The 16,491-nt window shown below is 47.0% G+C and overlaps 1 protein-coding gene across 1 annotated transcript in view; it reads left to right on the top strand.

Annotated features, from left to right (window-relative positions):
• The first annotated feature begins 2,589 nt into the window (after nt 1-2,589).
• LOC140721549 (NACHT, LRR and PYD domains-containing protein 3-like) overlaps nt 2,590-16,491 on the top strand; it is a 72,641-nt gene continuing 58,739 nt past the window's right edge. The window contains exons 1-3 of the mRNA XM_073036373.1: nt 2,590-2,671; nt 9,206-9,499; nt 10,607-10,674. The gene's annotated coding sequence lies outside the window, so the exon portion shown is untranslated. The remainder of the gene's footprint in view (nt 2,672-9,205; nt 9,500-10,606; nt 10,675-16,491) is intronic.

Below are 16,491 nucleotides of genomic sequence, written 5' to 3'. Positions count from 1 at the left end.
TTGAAATAAAGGACAGCATTGCATTTGCCTTCTTCACCACAGACTCAACCTGTAAATTAACCTTCAGGGAGTCTCCGAGTACTCATCATCTTTTCTGCATCTTTGATGTTTGAAACTTCTCCCCATCTAGATGATAGTCTGCACTATTGTCCCTTTTACCAGAATGTGTTATCATACATTTCCCAACACTGTATTCCCTTTGACACTTTTTATCCATTCTTCCAATTTGTCTGAGTCATTGCTTCATCCGCACTACCTATTGCTCCACCTATCTTCGTATCATCCACAAACTTTGCCACAAAGCCATCAATTCCATTATCTAAATCACTGACAAATAATGTGAAGAGCTATGGTCCCAATACTGACCCCTGAGGATCACCACTAGTCACCGGCAGCCAACGAGAAAAGGCCCCTTTCATTCCCACTGACAGCCTTCTGCCTGTCAACCATTCCACTATTTCAGTAATGCCATAGGATTTTAGATGTTAAGCAGCCTCATGTGTGACACCTAATCAAACATCTTCTGAAAATGTAAGCAAATTATATCCACTGTCTCCCCTTTGTCCATCCTGCTTGTTACTTCCTCAAAGAACTCTAGTAGATTTATCGGGCAAGATTTCCCTTCACAGAAACCATGATGACTTTGACTTATTTTATCATTTGTCTCCAGGTACCCCGAAACCTCATTCTTAATAATAGACCCCAACACCTTCCCAACCACTAACATTAGGGTAACTGGCCTATAATTTCCTTTCTTTTACGGTCCTCGCTTCTTAAAGAGCGGAGTGACATTTACAATCTTTCAGTCCGACAGATTTGCAGGTGAAGTGTTGCCTCTCTTGGAAGAATTGGCTGGTGTAGCATTCTGGCCACTCACAGAGATAAGTGCCAGGAGGCAGATTAGTGGGGAAGGATCACTGCGGAACGGTAGGTGAGTTAGCGTTAGTGTTAGGATCCTTTTTGAGATGACTGAAGTTGTGGAGAATGTTGTGTTGATGCAGAACCTGACTGGGTGGTAGTTTATGACAAGAGGAACACTATCACTGTTAAGGCAGAAGGAAATGGAGGAGATTCGGGTGAGAGCAGCATCAGTGGTAGAGGATGGGAAACAACATTCTTTGAAGAAGAACATCTCTGATGTCCTGAAGTGAAAATCCTCACCCTGGGAACAAATCTCAACACCACTCTTTCTCAACACCCCCCTCTCAGCACAAATCCCCTCTCAACACAACTGCCTCCCTCAACACCCCACCCCTCCCTCCACCTTCTCTCAACACCCCCCTCTCAACACAAATCCCCTCTCAACACACTGCCTCCCTCAACACCCCACCGCTCCCTCCACCTTCTCTCAACACCCCCTTCTCAGCACCCCCTCCCCACACACACCCCCTCCCTCAACACCACCCCCACTTAGTTACCCTCCTGTCGGCACCCCCCTCTCAGCTCCTCCTCTCTCAACAACCACCCACTCAGCCACCCCCATCTCAGCACTCCCTCTCCCCGCACACCCTTCTCTCAGCACCCCCTCTCCCCGCTCACCCCTCTTTCAGCACCCCCCTCTCAGCACTCCCCTCTCAGCTACCCCCATCTCAGCAACCCCCTCTCAACAACCCCCACTCAGCTACCCCCTCTTGGCACCCCCTGCCACTCATTTTCTCCTCTCAGCACCCCCTCTCTCAACACACCCCATACAGTTACCCCCTCTCAGCTGCCGCTCAACATCCCCCTCAGCACCCACCTCTCGACAATGCCCCTCTCCCCGCGCACCCCCCACAGCTACCCACATGTCAGCAATCCACACTTAGCTCCCCACTCTTAGCACCACCTCTCTCAACACACCCCTCTCAGCAGCCCCCACAGCTACCCCCTCTCAGCACTCACCTCTCAACAACAACCGTCTCAGCACCGCCCTCACTCAGCACCCCCTCTCCCCACGTACACCCTTTCTCTGCGCACCCCACCTCTCCCCGCGCACACCTCCTCTCTCCACATCTCCCTCTCAACACCTCCCTTCCGTCAACACCCCACCCCTCTCTCAATACCACCCACCCTCTCTACCTCCATCTCCGTCTGCTACGTACCATCTCCCTGCAAAAGGTGCTCTACTATATCCCCCTCCCCCCCTTCCCCTGCCTTGTCCCACTCCCTACTCTTCCCCTCCCTCTCACCTCCCCTCACCCGACGGGGAGGATAGAAATTGGGGAAAGAGAAGGATTGTGAAAAGGTTGAGAGAGATGGGTGAAGGGAAGAGGGGTGCAAAGGGGATAGACAGGCGGTGGCGGGGCAGGAAAGAGAAGAAGAGGGGTGAAGGCACCAGAGAGAGGGGAAGGGTGTGGGGAAAGAAGGAAGGGGAGAGAGTAGGGAAAGAGTCTAGCGGGGAGGAGAGTGCATGGGATGAGGAGGGAGCGGGAGGAGGAGGAGAGAGCTGGGGTAGGTGGGGGAGGAAAGCGGGGTGAGGAGAGGGCGGGAGGAAAAGTAGACGGGGGGGGGTTGGGAGGAGAGCACAACGGGGAGGGGCTGGTGGGAGGAGAGCGATTGTTTTCGTAATGGGCGACAGACACTATATAACCAAATGATCTCGGGTGTAGCGGCTCAGACTGGAATCTCCGTGCACGGTGAGCACACCGTTCACCCGGGACCGCACTGAACTCTGTCCGGTTTCAACATTACAGTAAGAGTTTTCTCCGATTCTCCAGAATCAGTGAGCGTTTACAACGGGATTCGGCTTCTGTCGAGGTGGGAGGGAATACAGTGGGAGAAGGGAACTTTGTAATCTTCAAATTAACGAATTAATTATTGACCAAATGGATTAAAAGAAACGATTACCTTCAATTGCAAACATTCTCCAGTTGTTTTCAACTCCGTCGCCGCAGAAAAGCCTTTCACACCGACAATGATATGCGAAATGTCCCGACGGGGCAGGGAAATAGTTTCTCTCCCTCTTCTCCCTCTCACCCCTCTCACTCCCTGTCACTCACTCACTCACATACACACGAACATTTATTCGCAATACAGAGCTACTGTAAGATTTTGCCTTTCGGAACGTCGCAGTGGACAATGCCACAGATATATTTATTTAATTAAATCGTGTGTATATATAACAGATACATATATATCTAAGCTCTCGAAGTCTGATAGCAATTCTAACAAGCCGACATTCAGATTGCAGACACTGGTGAACTTCCTTTTCTATATCATCGGTGGGTTTTTTTTTGGCCTGGAACAGAAATATTTAAATACAGTTAAATTAGCTTTATTTCCAACCGACACGCTACCTGTGTTTGGGATCAGTGATCAAGAAGTTACTTGCAAACAACAGAAAATTTGCAGATGCTGGAGCAACACACACGAAATGTTGGAGAAACTCAGCAGGCCAGACAGCATCTAGGGAAAGAGTGAACAGAACTCCACTCCCACCTGGCACTTATCCAGGCAAGCGCAAATGCTGCACCCGTCCCTACACCTCCCCCCTTACCACAATTCCGGGCCCCAGACAGTCCTTCCAGGTGAGGCAACACTTCACCTGCGAGTCTGCTGGGGTTGTCTATTGTATCCGGTGCTCCCGCTGCGGCGAGACCCGATGCAGATTGGGGGACCGCTTCGTCGAGCACCTCCACTCTGTCCGTCACAATAGACAGGACCTCCCGGTTGCCACCCACTTCAACTCTACTGCCATGATGAGGCCAAACTCAGGTTGAAGGAGCAACAGCTCATCTACCGTCTGGGTAGCCTCCAGCCTGGTGGTATGAACATTGAATTCTCCAATTTCTGGTAATTCCCTCCCCCTCCCCCTTCCCTTATCCCAGGTCCCTCTCTGCCTCTCTCCCCTTTCAACTTTCAGCTTCTTTGTCTCTACAGTTCTGATGAATTGTCTCGGCCCGAAACGTTGGCTACTCTTTTCTCACGGATGCTGCCTGACCTGCTGAGTCCTTCCAGCGTTGTGTACGTATTATTTGATCCACAGCATCTGCAGTTGTATTTTTGTGTGAAGAGTGAACAGACAACGTTTTGGGCCGAAACCCTTCGATAGGACTCCTTTGCTAGATGTTGCCGGGCCTGCTGAGTTCCTCCGGCATTTCGTGTGTGTTGCAAGAAGTTATTCACTCTATTTTAAGCCTCTTCTGTCGGTCGTGGTATTTGTGTTCTTGCATTATCCTGGTTGCACAGTTGAGATTCTCCACAATTTATGTCAAGGTTAAAAACAGTTCCCGAATCAGGGGTTACAATTCCAAAGAAAGCATGAGAAAAGCTGTTTAGCCAACACGGCTTCTAATAGTAGAAAACAGAACTGTATTACAATAAGTACCTGTTACTGAAAGTTAAATTAAATAAGTATTGCAAAAATGAATTCAGTGAAGTAGGTTCATGGGTTCCATGTCAATTCAGAAATTGGATGGCAGAGGGAAGGAAGCGGTTCCTGACTAGTTGAGTGTGTGCCCTCTGTCTCTTGTACCACCTTCCTGGTGATACCAATGAGAAGAGGGCATCTCCTTGGTGAAGCAGATCCCTAATGACTGATGCCGCCATTTTGAGGCATCGCTCCATGACGATGTCCTGGATGCTACGGAGGCTACTGCCCATGATGGAGCTGACTGAATTGACAACTTTCCTCAGAGTATTTCGATCCTGTGCAGTAGCCTCACCACTTCCCCCACCCCACCATGTCAAGCGATGTGCAGCCAGTTAGAACAATTTTTACGGTACAACTTTAGAAATCTGTGAGTCTTTGGTCACATCCACAATCTTGTCAAACTCCGAATGAAATGCAATAGCTGCCGTGCATTCTTGGTAACTGCATCGATATCCTGGGCCCTGGATAGATACTCAGAGATGCTGACACACAGGAACATGAAGTTGCTCACTCTTTCCACTGCTGCCCGATCAATGACGATTGGTGTGTGTGTGACCTCATCTTACACAATCAGAAGTCCACAATTAGAACATTGGTCCTACCAATGTTGAGTGCAAGTTTGTTGCTGCAACACCACTCATCCAGGTGATATATCTCGCTCCTGTTTGCCTTCTCTTCGCCATCTGAAAATCTGCCAACAATAGCAAACTTGTCACTGGCATTTGAGCTGTGCCAAGCTGCACAGCCATGGGTGCAGAGAGAGTAGGGCAGTGGGCAAAGTACATATCCTTGAGGTGCACCAGTATCGATGGCGATGCGCAGGCGTTATATCCAAACTGCACAGATTGTGGTTTTCTGTTGAGGACATTGAGGATCCGGTTGCAGAGGGAGGTAGAAAGGCCCAGAGGTTCGAGTCTTTTGATCAGAACTGTAGGAATAATTGCTTTACACGCTGAGCTCTGGTTGAGAAACTGCATTCTGATGTAAGTATTCGTATTGTCAAGGTAATCCAAAGCCGCGTGAGTAGCCGATGAGATTGCATTGTGACCTATTGTGGATACAGGTAAATTACAGTGGGCCCAGGTCCTTGCTGAGAGAATATCTAATTCTAGCCATTGCAAACCTCTCAATCATTTCATCACAATAACTGTTATTGCTCTGGACAATAGTCATTAATGCAACTCACACTGCTCTTCCTGGGCACTGGTGTAATTGTTAGCCTTTTAAGGGATGTGGAAACTACCAACTGCAGTAAAAATGACCCCATCTCTGAAGCATTCACAGAATACAACTCCTGTTTTTCTGGGGTGGCTGAAATCCCTTGTAAATCTGTGTGACGACAGCACCCACCACTTTCTCACTCTCCGTAAATCGACGGAAACACAAAAAAAAATTCCCACGATGTATTGAAGGAAAGGCAGATGAGCTTCGGTCATGGATCAACAGATGGCATTATGATGTTGTCACCATTATTGAGACTGGCTTGCAGCGAACTGGCAGCTCCGTATTCCGGGGTTCTGTTGTTTTGGACAGGACAGAGTGTGAGGGATTAAAGGGGTAGGGGTGGTTTCACTACTCAGGGAAACTCACGGCAGTGTGCAGTAAGGGCAGATGGGAGAACTCATCTAGTGAGGCTTTATGGGTAGATCAGAGAAATAAAAATTGTTTGAACATGTTAATGGGTCTGTCTTATAGACCACTCAAGAGTCTGTGGGATTTAGGGGAACAAATTAGTAGATGTCCGAGAATATTGCAAGCAACGTAATTTGTTATAATTTGATTTTAACCTTCCACATACAGACTGGAACTCTCATACTATAGATGTACTCATGTACTTGTCAAATGTCTTCAGGAAAGTTTCATTAATCAGTACATCGAAGTCCCAAAGACTCAAGTGTGACACTTGATCTCCCATTAGGGACTGAGACAGGACAGACGTAACAGAAGTCTGTGTAGGGAAACGGTTTGCATCTGGTGATCACAATGCAATCAGATTCAAAGGAAGTATGGAGAACGATAGCTCTGCTCCGTGATATTGAGGCCCTGGTATAGAAAAAAAAACGTTCAAACAAGCTGGATGAACTCAGCAGGTCGGGCAGCATCCGTTGAAAGAAGCAGTCAGTGTTTCGGGTTGAGACCCTTCATCAGGACTAATGAAGGAGGGGGCAGGGGCCCTATAAATAAGGTGGGGGGAGGGTGGAAAACCAGAAGAAGGATCGAATTCTTGAACATCGAATTCTCCAACTTCCAGTAATTCCCTCCCTCTCCCTTCCCCCATCCCACCTTCACTCTGTCTCCTCTTCTTGCTGCCCATCACCTCTCATGACTCTGCCTTCTTCTACTAACCATAGTGCTTTCCCCTTAGATTCCTTCTTCACCTCTCCTGCGTATCCTCTCCCTGCTTCCACTCCCCCACCCTTTGATCTTTCCTCTGAATGGTTTCCCACCCTTCCCCCACTTTCTTTATAGGGCCTCTGCCCCCTCCTTCTTTAGTCCTGATGAAGGGTCTTAACCCGAAACGTTGACTGCTGCTTTCAACGGATGATGCCCGACCTGCTAAGTTCATCCAGGTTTTTTGTACGTCTTGATTTGACCACAGCATCAGTAGTGTACTTTGTGTTTAGAAAAAAAATAGATGCATAACAGGTGTAGGCAGGTAGGAAAAAATTGAGGTACTTGTGGAGTTGAGAAAATGCAAGATAAGATTGAGGAAAGAAACCAGGAAGGCTATAGGGTGGCATCAGTTTGTCCTAGCAGACAAGGTGAGGGATCATACAGATGTTTTAAAAGCAAAAGGATTTCAGGGGACACAATTGATTGTCCGGATTATCAGAATGCCAATGTATGCATGCAGCCAAAACAGATAGAGGAGTTCTTAAGTGGATTTGGATTCTTGCTTCTGTGTTCACTCGTGAAAATAATCTATCTAAGTGAGACAAAGGAGAACTGAGGCCACGGATGTTATACAAATTACGGATGAGTTAAATATTTGGGGCAAATTGGGCAACTGCGAGTGTATAAATCCCCAGTGACTGAGAAGATCAGTCCTTGGACCCCGATGTAGGCGGATGCAGACATTGCAAGGATGTTACCGTTATGTTTAAATTATGCTCAAAGACAGGAGAGCTAATAGAGGATTGGAGGATAGCAAATTTTGATCCATTGTTTAAAAAAGGCTCCAAAATTAAACCAGGAAATTATAGGCCGGTGCACTTGACATCAGTCGTGTGAAGACATTGGATATAGGAGTATTTAAATAAACAGGACTGATTAGGGACATCCAACATGACTTTGTGTGTCCTAGACAATCTATAGAGTTTTTCAAAGAGGTTACAAGGAATTTTACCAGGAAAGTTGATGAAGGCAAGGCTCTAGATATTGTCTGCATGGACTTTAGCAAGGCATTTGGCAAGGTCCCGCATAGGGTGTTGACCAATAAATTTCATTCTCTTGGCATTCAATTTGAGTTAGTAAATGGGAGTAGACATTAGCATAGAGGAGGAAGGCAGATAGTGGTAGCAGATGGTTGCCTCTCTGACTGGAGACCTGTGACTTGTGGATTTCCACAGTGATCAGTGCTGATATCTGTTGTTGTTTGTCATCTATATCAATGATCTCGATGATAATTAGATTATCCGGATCAGCAAATTTGCGGATGACACCAAGGTTCGGGGTGTATTTGACAGCAAGGAAGACTATCGGAGCTTGCAGCGGGATCTGCGCCAGGTGTAAAAATGTCTGATAATGGCAGATGGAGTTTAATGCAGGCTTGTGAGCTGTTACACTTCAGTAGGATCAACCAGGGTGGGACTTACACAGTGAAGGGTTCGGCACTGAAGGGTGCGGTAGGACAAAGGCATCCGGGAATACGGGTCCATAATTCATTGAAAGTGGCAGCACACCTAGATAAGGCAGTAAAGAAACCTTTGGCACATTGGCCTTCATAAGTTAAAGTATTCAGTACAGGAGACTGCATGATATAAGGCAGTTATGAGGCCTAATTTGGAGTATGTTTGCAGTTTATATCACCTACCCACAGGAAAGACGTAAATAAGGTTGACAGAGTAAAACGAAGATTTACAACAATGTTGCTGCGATTGGAGGACCTGAGTTATTGGGGAAGATTGAATAGGTTACGACTTTGTTCCTTGGAACGCAGAGGATTTGGGGCAGATTTGATGGAGATTCACAAAATCATGAAGGGGATAGATAGGGTAGATGGGGTAGAGGGATGAGGGTAGTGAGGGTCAGGGGATAGAAGGGAGTGAGGCAACTATTTTTAATCGGCAAACAACTCCCCCCCTCCCCCATGCTCATTTCGATCAGTGCGTCCTTCCCTCCCTGTCGACCATTTTAACGTATGTGACAATTTTTAGTGAATGAGTCACTCCATCCCTCGGTAAAACATTTGGCCATTTGGAATAAATGACTTTTAAGAGAAATAAATTCGACAAGTATTTCCGGCGGGGTGTGGAATGAAACCGTGAGCGAGGAGGGTTCTTGTGACAATAGTTGTCCGGATGGAAATGCAAACATCTCTCCCAGTTTTTTTCCAGTTAGTGGAAATATATAGTCGAACGTGTTTGCTTTAATTTCAGCAGAAATGCGGCTCCCTGTACCTGAACAGGCGAGGGAGGTTTGAGCTGAAACTCTGTCCATGTCAGGCAGTCTTTCTTACACAGAGGGCGGAGCTCAGACCTTCCCAGAACCCGGGCTGGATCAAATCCGCAGCCTGGGACTCGCTGAGTTAAACAGAGAAACTCCGCCCCACTGGTTGCGATGAAAGAAAAAGGAGAGATCCACACGGAAATCCGGACAGAAAGGTTAACGCAGCCTGTTTGTTTTCCTCTTCAGGGTTGCTACATTGATCCCACTCCCGCCTCCTCCTGCTGTCAGACTCGTCCTGAGCCGGTGAGAGTTAGTGTGACCCGGACTGCTGCAGTCCCGCTCTACCCCGGCTCACCCGGCCCTGTCCATCTGTAATGAGCGACGGACACATCACAGCCGAGTGGCCTCAGGAGAAGAAGCTCAGACTCAACTCTCCGTACAGGGTGAGCACACCAGTGCAGGACCATTGTCGATCACCCGGGCAGTCAGACTGTGATTTCCCGGGACCATACTGAACGCCGTCCGGTTACAACATCAGAGGTAAGTGTTGTCTATGATTCTGCACAACTATTCAGCACTTAGAGCGAGGCTCGGCTTTGGTCGAGATAGGGAGTGAATTTAGTGGGAGAAGGGAGTACTGACATGTTCATGTTAACGAGTCAATTATTGTCCAAATGGATTAACAGAAACAACGTCTTTGCCGTCTACCAGAAATACTCTCCTGGCTGGTTTCTACTGAGTGTGAGCAGAAAGCATCTTTCACCCCGGTAGTGAGATGTGAAATATCCCATGGGGCAGTGACCCGTCGCCGATCTCTCTCAAACAAGAGAAATTCAGCAGATGCTGGAAATCCGAGCAACACGCACAAAATGCTGGAGGAACTCTGCAGGCCAGGCAGCGTCTATGGAGAAAAGAACAGTCGACCTTCGAGACCCCAGCTAATGGATTTTACATCGCGTCATTGGTTCTATCGCTCTTCCCTGTACCACAAAGAGTTAAACTTTCTTCACGCTTGAATGACAGTGTTTTCACTGGAACACTGGAATTTAGGATGAGAGGGGATCTGATTGAAACATATAAGATTATTAAGGGATTGGACATGCCAGAGGCAGGAAAAATGTTCCCCAGGCCAGAACAAGAGGCCACAGTTTAAGAATAAGGGGTAGGCTATTTAGAACAGAGATAAGGAAAAACTTTTTCACACAGAGAGTTATGGATCTACGGAATGCTCTGCCTCAGAAGGCAGTGGAGGTCAATTCTCTGGGTGCTTTCAAGAAAGAGTTAAATAGAGCTCTTAAAGACAGCAGAGTCAAGGGATATGGGGAGAAAGCAGGAACGGGGTACTGATTGCGGATGGTCAGCCACGATCACATTGAATGGCGGTGCTGGCTCGAAGGGCCGAACGGCCTACTCCTGCACCTATTGTCTATTGTCTATAAAACTGCACCCTCTGGCACCAACAAACATTCCACTCTCAAAATCACTGAGATCACATTTCATCTCCATGGTGATGTTTGTTGGAGACAGAACGTAACCTGTACTAAGGAACAGGATAAGGAGCGAACCACTGATAAAGCTGTGGGTTTAGTTAATGATTATCATCAGGAGCTGACTGAACATTAACCAGAGTGTGTTCATTACTTACAGAACCCGTAACACAGCCTTACTGGGACAGGGTGGTAACAGAACCTGGAACCGCGGTACACAGTAAGAAGGTAAGAAGCTCTATATACTGAAATATAAACATCATAAAGGCTGTTAGCCACTTTTATGAACACGAATGGGATTGATAACGTATTGTGTTGATCGACATTAGAACTGTAGCCAATCGCTTTTAAATGAATTAATAATTCCCTTCAGCTAATTGAATGCATCGACTTCCTGTGCATGTCCCGGGGGAAACATGTGTAGTTGGAGGTGTTATCGGAAACGCCGCACTTTCAACCCAGCTGTGATTCATCAGCAAAGGCTCGGGAGGTGCGAGCTTCCCGAATCTCGGAACTGTCCCCGGGCTACTGCTTGCAACAGCAGGAGGCCGATCCGTCCACACTCGGGGATTTACTGATCCCCGACCGAGGGAATTCCGAATTCGCTTTGCTTATTCCATCGCAGGAGGGGTCGACACTATCTGTCTGCCCTTTACGACATTTCGGTAGGTAGCTGCTGGGAGAGGGCAAAATTATGAGAACTACTCACACTGCAGTTTATAGCGGGGGAGTGGACGGCGTGGAAGGGGTGTAAAGATGTGATTGTTCCATTAAATAGTCGGCTGGTGAAACCTGTTGTGTATCACCGTCTACAGTGTTGGTTCCCTTCTGTCAGAAGTGTGTGGGTAGGTGGGAGATCAAAAGAAGGTTTGACAGAGAGACACACACAAAATGGTGGTGGAACGCAGCAGGCCAGGCAGCATCTATAGTGAGAAGCACTGTCAACGTTTCGGGCCGAGACCTTTGGTCAGGACTAACCGAAAGGAAAGATAGTAAGGGATTTGAAAGTAGGAGGGGGAGGGGAAAACGCGAAATGATAGGAGAAGACCCGGAAGGCGTGGGGTGAAGCTGAGAGCCGGAAAGGTGATTGGCAGAAGGGATACAGAGCTAGAGAAGGGAAAGGATCATGAGACTGGAGGCCAAGGGAGAAAGAAAGGGGGAGGGGAGCACAAGAGGGAGATGGAGAACAGGCAGAGTGATGAGGCAGAGAGAGAGAGAAAGGGAGGGGGAAATTAAAAACTAGATATCAGATTGAACTGAAAGCAGGCACCACCAGTTGGCAATTGAAATGTTCTCTCTCTCTCTCTCTCTCTCTCTCTCTCTCTCTCTCTCTCTCTCTCTCCCTCTCTCTCTCTCCCCCTCTCTCTCCCCCTCTCTCTCCCCTCTCCCTCTCCCCTCTCCCTCCCTCTCCTCTCTCTCCCTCTCCCTCTCCCTCTCCCTCTCCCTCTCACCCTCTCTCTCTCCCTCCTCCCTCTCCTCTCCCCTCTCCCCTCTCTCTCTCTCCCTCTCTCTCCTCTCTCTCTCTCTCTCTCTCCTCTCTCTCTCTCTCTCTCTCTCTCTCTCTCTTCTTCTCTCTCTCTCTCTCTCTCTCTCTCTCTCTCTCTCTCTCTCTCTCTCGTCTGATTAGAATGGCCTCCTCAATATTCAGGAGAAGCAGATTATTACAATTAATTCTGTAATCTCTGCAGTGTAGTGGTCTTTGAAGGACATGTGAGTGAGATGTTACAGTTGCGAAGCAGGAGTAAGGGCGCGGAGATCACAGACAGACCTAGATCAGTCACAGTAAATTCAGCATGTGAATTTTATTAAATCTCCTTTGGCTGACAAAACACATCCAGTGAATTTAATGTTAAAGGGATTTTCATCATTCAGTAAAGTGAAACAGCTCAGCTATTTGTAAAGTATGAGTGATAGCGAGGAAACACACCGACGGGGAGTAAAGTAAACAGACCCATTAGTCATAATTTTATCTGATCGATCAGGTTACTTATTTCTAATAAGTGAACACTAATTTCAACGTGAAATATATTCTTACCTTGCAGTACTCATTAGGGAGTGGTTATCACCAGTTTGTAATCTCGACACAGTTGCTGCCCTTGCCCCATTATTGTAATGGCCCCAATTGTGGACAAATATTGAAGTTTGCTTTATCAAAGGTCTGTCTCTGTGATCAGTGGAGCTCCAGACATTTGTGGCACAATCTGGCGAAAGGGAATGTCGGATGTTCAAAAGAAAATATTATTCCAAAATCATAACTTTTCACCAGAGTTGACAGCCGCCCCTCCTGCTGCTGTGCTTTTCCTATAAGCTCACAGGGATCTTTGCCCTCAGCTATCGCTACAGTTTATAGTCTGAAAATAAATTACTCCCCAAATATACAATAAATTAATGCCAAGAGAAAATCTGCAGAGAAGCTGGAAATTCAAGCAACAAACACAAAATGCTGGAGTAACTCAGTAGGCCAAACAGCATCTACAGGAAAGAGTACAGGCGATGTTTCAGCAAGAACGGACAAAAAAAGAGATGATAGGGTCAGAGCTAGAAGGAGGGGGAGGGGAGTGGAGGATGAGAAGGAAAATGATAGGTGAAACTGGAAGGGTGAGGGATGAAGTAAAGTGCTGGGAAATTGATTGGTGAGAGATGCCGGGGCTGGAGAAGTGGGAATCTGATAGGAGAAGAACAGAAGGCCATGGAAAAGGAAAAGTGGGGAGAAACACCCAACGGAGGGCGATGGACAGGTAAGGAGATAAGGCCAGAGAGGGAAAGGGGGATGGGGAATGGTGAAGGGGTGGGGGGGGGCGCTATTACCTGAAGTTTGAGAAATTGATATTCATGCTATCAGGTTAGACGCTAACCCAGACGGAATATAAGGTGTTTCTTCTCCAGTCTGAGTGTTTCCTCATCACGGCAGCTGAGGTGGCCATATATTGACATGTCAGGATGTGCATGGGAAGTGGAATTAAAATGGCCGGCCACTGGGAGATACCGCTTTTTCTGGCGGACGGAGTGTAGGTGTTCTGGAAAGCGGTGCTGCCGAAAGGTCTCGGCCCAAAATGTCGACTGTCTTCTGTAGATGCCTCCTGGCCCTGGCCCACTGAGTTCCTCCAGCATTCTGAGCGTGTTGCAATGGATTAGTGTGTTGTCACCAACTGAACGGAGCCGGGATGCGTGTCGCGGTTGCTCCCTGGAGCGGATCGAGTTGTGGACAGATACTGGATGTAATCTGTGTCACCGGGCACCTGAGGCACAATAGGAAGCCTGGACCGAACAGCCCAGTAGAATCGTTTGCTTGAATCAGCTTTTGTGTCATATAAATGTGCTGTGGAGCAGGGTGTGGAATTACATGCTGACTGATGTGAAGCCCTGGTTTATATGTGTGTTATCAACTGAATCTCGCTCACGGTGTGTTCACTTACTGTTTGCACCCACTAAGTTCAGATACTCGGATTCGCTGGAACAGAAACAGAAGCTCAGCACCAAGTACACACAGAGACCGTACTGGGTGGGGAACATTGTCGTGTATCAATACGTCCCTCGTCAGGAGAGGATTTCCAGTGTTTCTGCCTGTTCAATATCGTCTTTAAAACGGTGTTGGCATTACGGACATGGATGCTTTTTTCTGTGTGTGTGTTTTTAAGGAAAACAAGCATACATCTGGCAGTAAAACTTGCTGTACTGAATTTCAGTGGGTGTTGATACAAATGTCAAATATCAGTCTGGTCATTCTCCTCTAGACTCTCTCATAACACGGCATTTTCCCATACAGAACTGCAACTCATTGGATGTTTCTTCTTTGTATTTCGCACCATTGCCTGTAAATTGAGACAGTTGTGGGTGACAATCCCAGAGATATTCACACTACACCGTCCGGAATCAACAATCATTCCACTGTCAAAGTCACCGAGGTCACATTTCTTTCCCAATCTGATGTTTCGAACAACAGCTGGACCTCTTGACCATTTCTGCATGTTTTTATTAACGTGACTGAGCTGGTGCCACGTGATTTGTTGATCAGCATTAATGAGCTGGTGTACAGATGCACTTCGTAAAATTGTCACTGAGTTTATTTCTGATTTAGAGAGCCCACTCACCCCCCAACTCGGTGTTATCATGAATGAGATCTGGATCTATTATTGATCCCCCGTTTCCCACAACTGGATGGCACAACAGCGAACTAAAAAATTGTCATGATGACAAGGGTGGGTTAATAGAAACATAGAAAACCTACAGCAAAATACAGGCCCTGTGGCCCACAAAGTTGTGCTGAACATGAACCTACCTTAGCAATTACTAGGCTTACCCATAGCCCTCTATTTTTAAAGGTCCATGTACCTATCCAAAAGTCTCCTAAAAGACCATATCATATCCCCCTCCACCACCGTTGCCGACAGCCCATTCCACGCACTCACCACTCTCTGCTTAAAAAAAATCTTATGCCTGACATCTCCTCTGTACCTACTTCCAAGCACCTTAAACCTGTGTCCTTTTGTGGAAACCATTTCAGGCTTTGGAAAAACCTCTGACTATCCACACGATCAATGCCTCTCATTATCTTATACATCTCTATCAGGTCACCTCTCATCCTCCGGTGCTCCAAGGAGGAAAAAGCTGAGTGCACTCAATCTCTTTTCACAAGACATGCTCCCCCAATCCAGGTAAGATCCTTGTAAATCTCCTCTGCACCCTTTGTATGTCCTCCATGCAGAATATGACCCGTCTACAACCACTCTTTGCCTTCAGTGGGCAAAACAGTTCTGGATCCACAAATAATGTCCCCTTGGATCCCATGCCTTCTTACTTTCTCAATAAGCCTTGCAATTACAGATTGTAACAGCCTGAAAGCCATATACACTTCAACTATTGCTCTTCCTTCATCAATGTGTTTCGTCATTTAATCTTAATTTAACATAAAATCCTGGAATCTATGCATAATAATCATGAAGAACAAATGCATTTGAACTTGGCACAGTATTCAACTTCCCTCTAACAGACGGGATATTGAGGCTGAAAAGAGAAACCAGAACTGTTTTATCGGCGACACACGGGCATCATGGAAATGGTAATGTGTAGCACACAAAAACTGAATTCACCTCGTCAGGGGAATTGTACTGTGAGGGTATCAGGCTCAATTACATTACTATTCAGAATTAATGTGATCAATGAAGACGTAGAAGATGTGCTGTAGATCTGTTGTTCAGTAGACAAATTGGAGTGGACCAGGTCACTGTTCATACAGGAGCTGATGCTTCAACACCAGCCTCTCAAAACACTTCAACTGTGGATGTAAGTGCCACTGGGTGATAACCATTGAGGAATTTAACCACACTCCTCTTGGGTACCGGTATGGTTTAAGTTTTCAGTTCGAAGATACAAGGAATTAGTTACCCTGAGGTTGCAGGAGGAAAGTAACTTGGTGACTGTCGGCAGAAAGATAGCGAAATGAGCAGACAGTGCAGACTAGCCCCGTGGACGTGCTCCTAAATAATGTATACCACTTTGAGTATACACCTAGTGAGAGGGATGACCTATCAGCTGGAAGCACAACCTCTGGGTCTCTGGCTCGAAAGAGAACAGAAGGGAAGAGGTCTACAGTGTGTATAAAAGATTCCATAGTCAGAGGAACAGAGACGAGATTCTGGATGTATGTTGCCCTCCCAGGTGACAGGGTCAGGGATGTCTCAGATCGGGTCCATGGCATTCTATAGGGAGTGGGTGAGCAGCCAGATGTCTTTGCGCATACTGGCCACCAATGTCATGGGTAGGAAAAATGAAGGGGTTCCTGTGAGATAACACAGGAAGCTAGATAGAAAGCTGAGAAACAGGACCTACAGGGTAGTCATCTCTGAATTGCCTGCCGTGCCACGTGCTAGCGAGGACAAGCATAGAATGATTTGGCAGTGGCTGATGAAACTGGTTGCAGCAGGCAGAGGGTCAGATATATGGACGATTGGGATATCGGCTGGGCAAGGTATGACTTGTACAAAAGGGATGAGTTACACCAGAAACCAGTGGAACCAATATCCTTGCGGGCAGGTTTTCCAGAAT

Source organism: Hemitrygon akajei, unplaced genomic scaffold (assembly GCF_048418815.1).
Source record: "Hemitrygon akajei unplaced genomic scaffold, sHemAka1.3 Scf000057, whole genome shotgun sequence".
In the NCBI taxonomy this organism is placed as follows: domain Eukaryota; kingdom Metazoa; phylum Chordata; class Chondrichthyes; order Myliobatiformes; family Dasyatidae; genus Hemitrygon; species Hemitrygon akajei.
This window is presented reverse-complemented; position numbering and strand designations above follow the sequence as displayed.